This window comes from Sorghum bicolor, chromosome 7, assembly GCF_000003195.3.
Source record: "Sorghum bicolor cultivar BTx623 chromosome 7, Sorghum_bicolor_NCBIv3, whole genome shotgun sequence".
Classification (NCBI taxonomy): Eukaryota; Viridiplantae; Streptophyta; class Magnoliopsida; order Poales; family Poaceae; genus Sorghum; species Sorghum bicolor.
In genome coordinates this window covers 56,244,388-56,252,503 of record NC_012876.2, presented here as the reverse complement: position 1 = coordinate 56,252,503, position 8,116 = coordinate 56,244,388, and positions in this window count along the sequence as shown.

The following is an 8,116-nucleotide window of genomic DNA, read 5'->3' as shown; positions in this document are numbered from 1 at the left end:
CTTAGTGTTCCCGTGGTGAGCGCCATTACTTGGCTATGGAGGGTAATGACTTTGATGGATCTGTGCTTGCACGACGGTGTAAGTTATGGTATCCTACTTGTGGGAAAAGTGTACAACCTCTGCAGAGTGTAAATCTATCTGGATAGCCGTGTTCGCGGTCTCGGACGGGTTATGGTTTGGTTTCAACAACTAGATGGTTGGGATGAGTGAAAACATGAAAGTGAGTGTGATTTTGGAAATAAATGGTTGACTGCCATTGTGTTGTGGGAACAAGGGTTCAACAACACTTAAAATTGTGATTAAACCCCCATTTTTAGAAATACTATCATATGTGGAAAAGGAGCTCTTTTACAACAGTATTTGTGAAATGAAACCTTGCATGTGTAAAAAGATAGCTTTATGCAAATAAAACTAAGCCTCATCCTTGATTTAACCATATGCATATATACTGTTATCCCCTTCCGTAGGGTAAAGTTGGATTTGCTGAGTACTTTGTACTCACCCTTGCTTTATTAAACAGAGGAAGATCCGGACTTCGATCCCAAAGTGGCGTTCGAGTAAGGTCGTGTCTGCACCCAACTAAGCCTGTGGCATTGGGACTCGTCAGATGTTCGATGGCGATATCGTTTGTTTCTGGGTCCTTTGGACCTGTGTTGTATTTTGGTGTCTTATTATTATAGCGTGCCTTCCTTGTCCACGCTTTCCAAGACTACTGCGCTGAAACTTATCTGATGTAATAAATGTGTTACTAGCCTCCTGGGACTAGTATTGTATCACATTTGAGTTCCTGGTTTACCAGGGGCGCTTCAGGTGGTATCAGAGCCGTAGTTGGCTGTAGGACGCGACCTTAGGCTTTTCTGGACCAGTATTTTACTAAATAAACGTATTTTACAAAAGTTCTTACCCTCTTCCCTCTATTTAAATAAAATATTTACTCTCATCTATGTCTCTCAGATGGCAGAAGGAGTTTGGACCAGCAGTTACTGTCTAAGTGTAGAAGGTTTTCCCAAGCTCTTGTATGCTACCATGCAGAAACTTGGAATCAAGGATCGCCCAGAATATGAAGGTAGAGAATATGAAGAGCATGAGACCGAGCGGTGTGAAGTTACTGTCTATATTGGGAAAAGTAAGGACTTCCCTAACATAGCTGAAGCTTGGAGTATGACTGCGACCGGATTTCGGTTTGCAGATACATATCAAGCCGTCGCCCGTAAAGCCTTGAGGTACCTATGCCAGATCTACGAGAAGCCCATCACCCATACACCCATGAGGTTTTTTCCACCCGATGAAAAAGATCGACCAGTTTGGAGGACCCGCATAGAGCTCTTGCAAGGACATTACTCACTTGAAGATGACCCAACTGTAGTATTCATGACCACATACCTACTTGCTCTAGATAAGCAATACGATGAGCAGGCCTCAGAGTTAAGGAAGTGCATCCATCGTGCGGAGGAAGCCGAGATCATAGTTAGAAAGCTCCATGTGCAGCGTGCGGAAGCTCAGGCCCAAGCAGCTGCAGCCGAGAGTCATGAAATCGCCATTGCTGAAGTCTTGAAGGCAGCTAAAGACCGCCATGCTCAGGAGTTGAAGGATGCCTACCTTATCACCAGGATCAAAAGAAGGATGTTAGCAGAGGAAGACCAATAACCCATAGTCCTAAAAGGAATCCCATTAATGTCCCTAAAAACCAAAAGAAAGATGGACGTAGAAGGGCCATCAGCTCCCCCACCCACAGAAGCCTCTCATGAAGCTTTAGAGTTGGAGTCCACTAAGGAAGAAGGACTTCCCCTCCTCACCCAGCCAGCACCAAAAGAAGACAGTGACCCACCTCTTAGTCCAAAAGAAGAACCACAAATGCCGGAAGCATGATCCTCCTCAACACCATGGGAATGAAGCTGTTCTGTCTGAAGAAGTTGAAGAATAGTAGCACCTAGTTCCTCCTTATGTCTTGGGAAAGTGGAGTTTACTTCACTTTTGTTCAACCCCCAAAGTAGATGAATCGTATTGTAGTACGCTTATTTCCTCCATTACTATGTTGTAAACCGTCCTCTTATTCAAAATATATATTTGTGCTTGTTGGTTGTGCTAAATAATTAAGTGCTCTATGTTGTTCCCTTACGGGATAGCAAGTGTTAAAACTTGCACCCTTTTAAAATATAACGCCGTAACAAAAAAAAACAACATCACTAAATAGATCTAACCCTTATCTAATGCTTTCTCATCTTAACCAACAGATGCCTCCCAAACCAGCTACCCGCTCTCAACCAAGTGGTCGTGCAGCTAGTAGACAAAGCCAAAATCCAAATGGAAGTCAAGCCAATGCAAATGTGGATGATATTCATGAAGATGAAGTGAGTCAGACTAGGAACCATAATGAAGGAGATGACTTGCCCCCTCCTCCAGTAATTGACTTAGTACAAGTCATGGCAACTCAGACTCGCCTTCTGGAGACCTTGGCTCAAGGCATGAACCGCCCTAGGAACAACCGTGGAGCCGGAGTCCAAGACAAGATGACTGAGTTCATGAGGCTTAAGCCACCCACCTTTACTGGATCTGACAACCCCATGGAAGCAGATGATTGGCTTAAGGTGATTGAAAGAAAGTTGGACACAATCCACTGTGATGGAAGGGATAGAGTTCTGCTAGCATCTCATCAGCTGACAGGAATTGCCCTTTCTTGGTGGGAAGCCTATAGTGGAGCTGTGGACAATGCCAACACGATCACATGGGAAGAATTTGTGGATGAATTCCGCCGGTACCACATTCCAGATGGAATCATGAAGCTAAAGGCTGATGAATTTCGCAACTTGAAGCAAGGAAATAAAACCCTGAGTGAATACATCTTCCAATTCACTGAGTTGTCTCGCTATGCCCCAGAATTGGTCAACACTGATGCTAAGAAGCAGACAAAGTTCATAGAAGGATTGACCTGTGAGCTTAGAACCCTCATGACCCCACAAATCTATCCAGACTTCAACACCTTGATGAACAGGACCATTCTGACTAATGTGGCCAAGACTGAAGAAAGGAAAGAGAACAAGCGCAAGTTTCTAGAGCGCAAGGTTCAAGATGGTGCTAGATCCCAGAGGCTGAAAACCTTTAGCCAACCAAGCCAGCGGACTCAAGCCCCAATGCAGTTTCGCTCTCCTGCTAGTGTCTCCAATAACCAAATGTAGTCATCATATCAGCCCAAGACAACCTATCAGAATCAAACTTATGGCAAGACTCAACAGAACAACACTGGTCAAGTCACAAACAATGTTAGGACTTGCTTTAATTGCCATGAGACTGGACACTACATTGCCAACTGTCCCTACAAGAACAACCCACCAGCAGTGTCCACTCAGTCCCACACTGTTAATGGACCAAGACCTGCAGTGTCTGGAGTCAACCGTGGTTTCCCTCGCAACAATAGCAACACCAACAATAATAGCCAGATGATGAAGCAACCTCAACAATCCTATGGTAGAGCCCGTGTCAACCATATTCATGCTCAGGATGCTCAGACTGCTTCAGGAGTGGTACTTGGTGAGTTCTTAGTCGATTCAGTACTTGCAACAGTATTATTTGATTCTGGAGCATCACATTCATTCATATCATCAAGTTTTGTTGAGAAGCATCAAATACCCACAGTACTACTAAAGTTACCCCTAATAACCCGAACGCCTGGGTCTGACATCAAATGTCTTATAGGTTGTTCAAATGTAAGGATCATTCTAAGTGGGGTAGTTTTCTTAGCAGACTTAGTAGTGCTCAAGTCCAAAGGAATAGATGTTATCCTTGGAATGGATTGGTTAACCAGACACAATGGAATTATTAGTTGTGCAACCAAGGAAGTATCATTAGTTAACCATGAAGGGATTAAAGTGAAATGCCAAACCCGAGGGTCTAAAGTTAATCCAATGGTCTTCAACTTGGATGCAAGGACCATAGAGGAAGTACCAATAGTGCAAGAATACCCTGATGTATTCCCTGAGGAACTACCTGGGATGCCACCAGACAGGGATATAGAGTTCATCATTGATCTTATCCCCGGGACTGCCCCCATAGCCAAGAGACCTTACAGGATGGCTCCAGCAGAGTTAGCTGAACTGAAAGAGCAGCTAAGAGAATTGCAGCAGAAAGGCTATATTAGACCTAGTTCTTCACCATGGGGAGCCCCAGTCTTGTTTGTGAAGAAGAAAGATGGAAGTATGAGGATGTGTGTAGATTATAGGTCCCTAAATGAAGTCACCATCAAGAATAAGTATCCCCTGCCAAGGATAGATGACCTTTTTGATCAGCTTAAAGGAGCCAAGTATTTCTCTAAGATTGATTTGAGATCAGGTTATCACCAGCTCAAGATCAAGAATAGTGATGTCCCCAAGACAGCCTTTGTAACCAGATATGGACAATACGAGTTTACAGTGATGTCTTTTGGATTAACCAATGCCCCTGCCTATTTCATGAACCTCATGAATAAGGTATTCATAGAAGAGTTAGATAAGTTTGTTGTAGTCTTCATTGATGACATACTTATCTACTCTAAGAGTGCGGAGGAACATGGGCAACACTTGAGAGTAGTGTTGGAAAAGCTAAGAAGACACAAGTTGTATGCTAAATTCAGCAAATGTGAATTTTGGCTTGAGAAGGTTGCATTTCTAGGCCACATCTTGACAGCTGAAGGAGTTGCAGTTGATCCTGAGAAAGTAGAAGCTGTCTCCCATTGGCAGCAACCCACCAATGTGATTGAGGTTAGAAGTTTTCTTAGATTAGCTGGATATTATCGAAGGTTTATAGAAGGATTTTCCAAGATAGCTAGACCCATGACAGAACTTCTTAGAAAGGATAAGAAATTCACTTGGACAGAATCATGTGAGAAGAGTTTCCAAGAGTTGAAGAAGAGACTGACAACAGCACCAGTGTTAACTTTACCAGACATTCACCAAGATTTCATCATATACTGTGATGCCTCAAGACAAGGTTTAGGATGTGTTCTCATGCAAGGAGGAAAAGTGGTTGCTTATGCATCTCGTCAGCTTAGACCTCATGAGCAAAATTACCCTACCCATGATTTGGAGTTAGCAGCTATAGTGCATGCCCTCAAGATTTGGAGACACTATCTCATTGGAAACAAGTGTGAAATCTACACTGATCACAAGAGTTTGAAGTACATCTTCACACAGTCAGACTTGAACCTAAGGCGAAAAAGATGGTTGGAGTTAATCAAGGACTAAAACCTTAAGATTCATTACCACCCAGAAAAGGCCAATGTGGTAGCAGATGCCCTAAGCAGAAGGTCATATGGTCAGCAGTTGGTGCCTAAGAACACTCACCTACAAGAAGAGATAGCACAGTTGAACATGCATATAGTACGCCAACCTCAAAATGGCAGTCTGATGGTGCAGCCAACTCTTGTGGAAGAAATCAAGCAGACACAACATAAGGATAAGGATCTAATGAAGATTCGTGAGCAAACTGGAGAAAATAAAGCTCCATACTTTAGAGTGGATAACAAAGGAGTATTGTGGTATAAAAATAGGATTTGTGTGCCCAAGGAGGAAAAGTTTCAAGAATTAATCCTTGATGAAGCCCATAACTCAGCTTATTCTATCCACCCTGGTGCCACCAAGATGTATATGGACTTAAAAGAAAGATATTGGTGGAATGGCATGAAAGCTGATGTGGCACGATTTGTTGCACAATGTGATGTATGCCAAAGGGTTAAAGCAGAGCATCAGAAACCAGCAGGCTTGCTCCAGCCATTGCCTATTCCTGTTTGGAAATGGGATGAGATAGGCATGGATTTTGTGAATGGATTACCCAAAACTCTGAAAGGAAATGATTCAATATGGGTAATAGTGGACCGCCTTACCAAGGTTGCTCACTTCATACCTGTACGCACCAAATATAGTGGAGACAAGTTAGCCCAGCTATATGTGGATAACATAGTCAAATTGCATGGTGTACCAAGTAGGATTGTATCTGACCGAGGTACCCAATTTACCTCTAAGTTCTGGAAAAGTTTGCATGAAGCTATGGGAACCAAGCTAGATTTTAGCTCAGCTTATCATCCTCAAACAGATGGTCAGACTGAAAGAACAAATCAGATTATGGAAGATATGCTAAGAGCATGTGTGCTCACATATGGTAAAGATTGGGAGAAAAGCCTAACTTATGCAGAGTTCTCCTATAATAACAGTTACCAAGCTAGTTTGGGCATGTCACCTTTTGAGGCCCTGTATGGAAGAAAATGTAGAACCCCATTAATGTGGTCAGAAGTTGGAGAACGAACCTTGCTTGGACCAGCCCTTATAAAAGAAGCAGAAGATCGTGTAGCTGAAATCAGAGAAAAATTGAAAGAGGCACAATCACGTCAAAAGAGCTATTCTGATAAAAGAAGGCGAGAGTTATGTTTTGCAGTTGGAGATTTTGTGTATGTCAAAGTCTCTCCTATTCGAGGAACTCGAAGGTTCCAAGTTAGAGGCAAGCTAGCACCTCGGTATATTGGACCATATCAAGTATTACAGAGGATTGGAGCTGTAGCCTATCGTATTCGGCTACCTGAAGAAATGTCAGATATACACAATGTGTTTCATGTCTCCCAATTGAAGAAATGTCTCAGAGTACCAGAGGAACAAATATCGCCAGATACAGTTGATTTACAAGATGACCTAAGATATCAAGAAGTGCCAATAAAAATCCTAGATACAGTCACCAAGCAAACTCGAACGACAACAGTCCGAATTTGTCGTGTTCAATGGAGTAGACACACTGAAGCGGAAGCAACATGGGAAAGAGAAGATGCCCTGAGAAAAGAGTTTCCCCATCTATTTAGGACCCAGCCGAATCTCGAGGACGAGATTTCTTTTAAGTGGGCTTAGTATGTGTAACATCCCAAAAATTCGCATTCAAAAATCACTCGCATTAAAAATTATTTTCAAAATATATTTCAGAAACTATAAAATAATTTGAGCTCTATAGTATCTCCATCTAATCCATCCATATTTATTTTTCACGCACAAATAATAGCAAGTACCAGCAAGCTTACATGCGAGAAAACATAGCAGTGCACCTACACTAATATATATCTCATGCATGCATGCAGGACATGCCACCGACCATTTGCATGCACCTGCATGCAAGGACACGGTGATTAGGCACCGTCCATTTGCATGCAACGTGCATGCAAATGGGACATCGTTCTTTGCATGAAAATTAGGCACCGTCCACCGTTCTGTCGTCCTGTGTAGCCATGCACTACAGTAGCAATTCTAATGGCCACGAGCTGAGCACTCTGGCCTATAAAAAGGCACTCTCGGGTCCTCACTCTCACCACCCGAGAAACACGTTCACTCACTTGCTCACTCGCTCTCACTTCGCGTATACCGTATACGGCCATACGCACAAGCCGAGCTCGACTGTCGTCGCAAGACGATGTGAGCAGCTCATGAGCATCTCCTTGCTCTTCTCTGTCTTTCTGTAGTATTTTTCTGTATTTTTTTCCATGTATTTGTCTGTACCGGTTCACTGCCAAGAACTCCACGAATAGAACCATGACATACAGAAGAGTTCTAATGACCCCTGCTAATTTCTCTCTAACCATGCATGTGTGGGCCAAGCATTAACTCCAAATAGTACATGCATGCATGCAACATGCACTACCAGCCAAACAAATGCCCACGTGAAGCATCCATTCCTTAATCATCGTTAGCCTTTTTCGCATGATTAAATTCCGGCCATTTCACAAATGCCACATGCTAACTCTGATTTTAATAATTCTTTTTCCTAAATTCATCTAAAATCATGATCTACCTCCCATATTAATTTCATGATTTTTGGAGCTCATTTGAATTTATATGATTATTTATCTGTGCCTGTTGTCTGTGTCGTTCGTCGCGTATTTTAGTTGACGGAGTGAACGAGCCGGAAAACGAGAACGTTGGAGACGAGTACCGCGAGTTTGACGCCGAGGACCCGGACTGTCAGCAGGAGTTTGCCGAGGACGCCGACGGAGGCAAGTCCAACCGATCCCCTTTGATGCATATTGATCCTATTTTTAAACACAACCCGTAGAAGCCGTTTTAAATATTGCATGTACGATATATGTACGAAGTATTTTCGCTGCTTAGTTAAA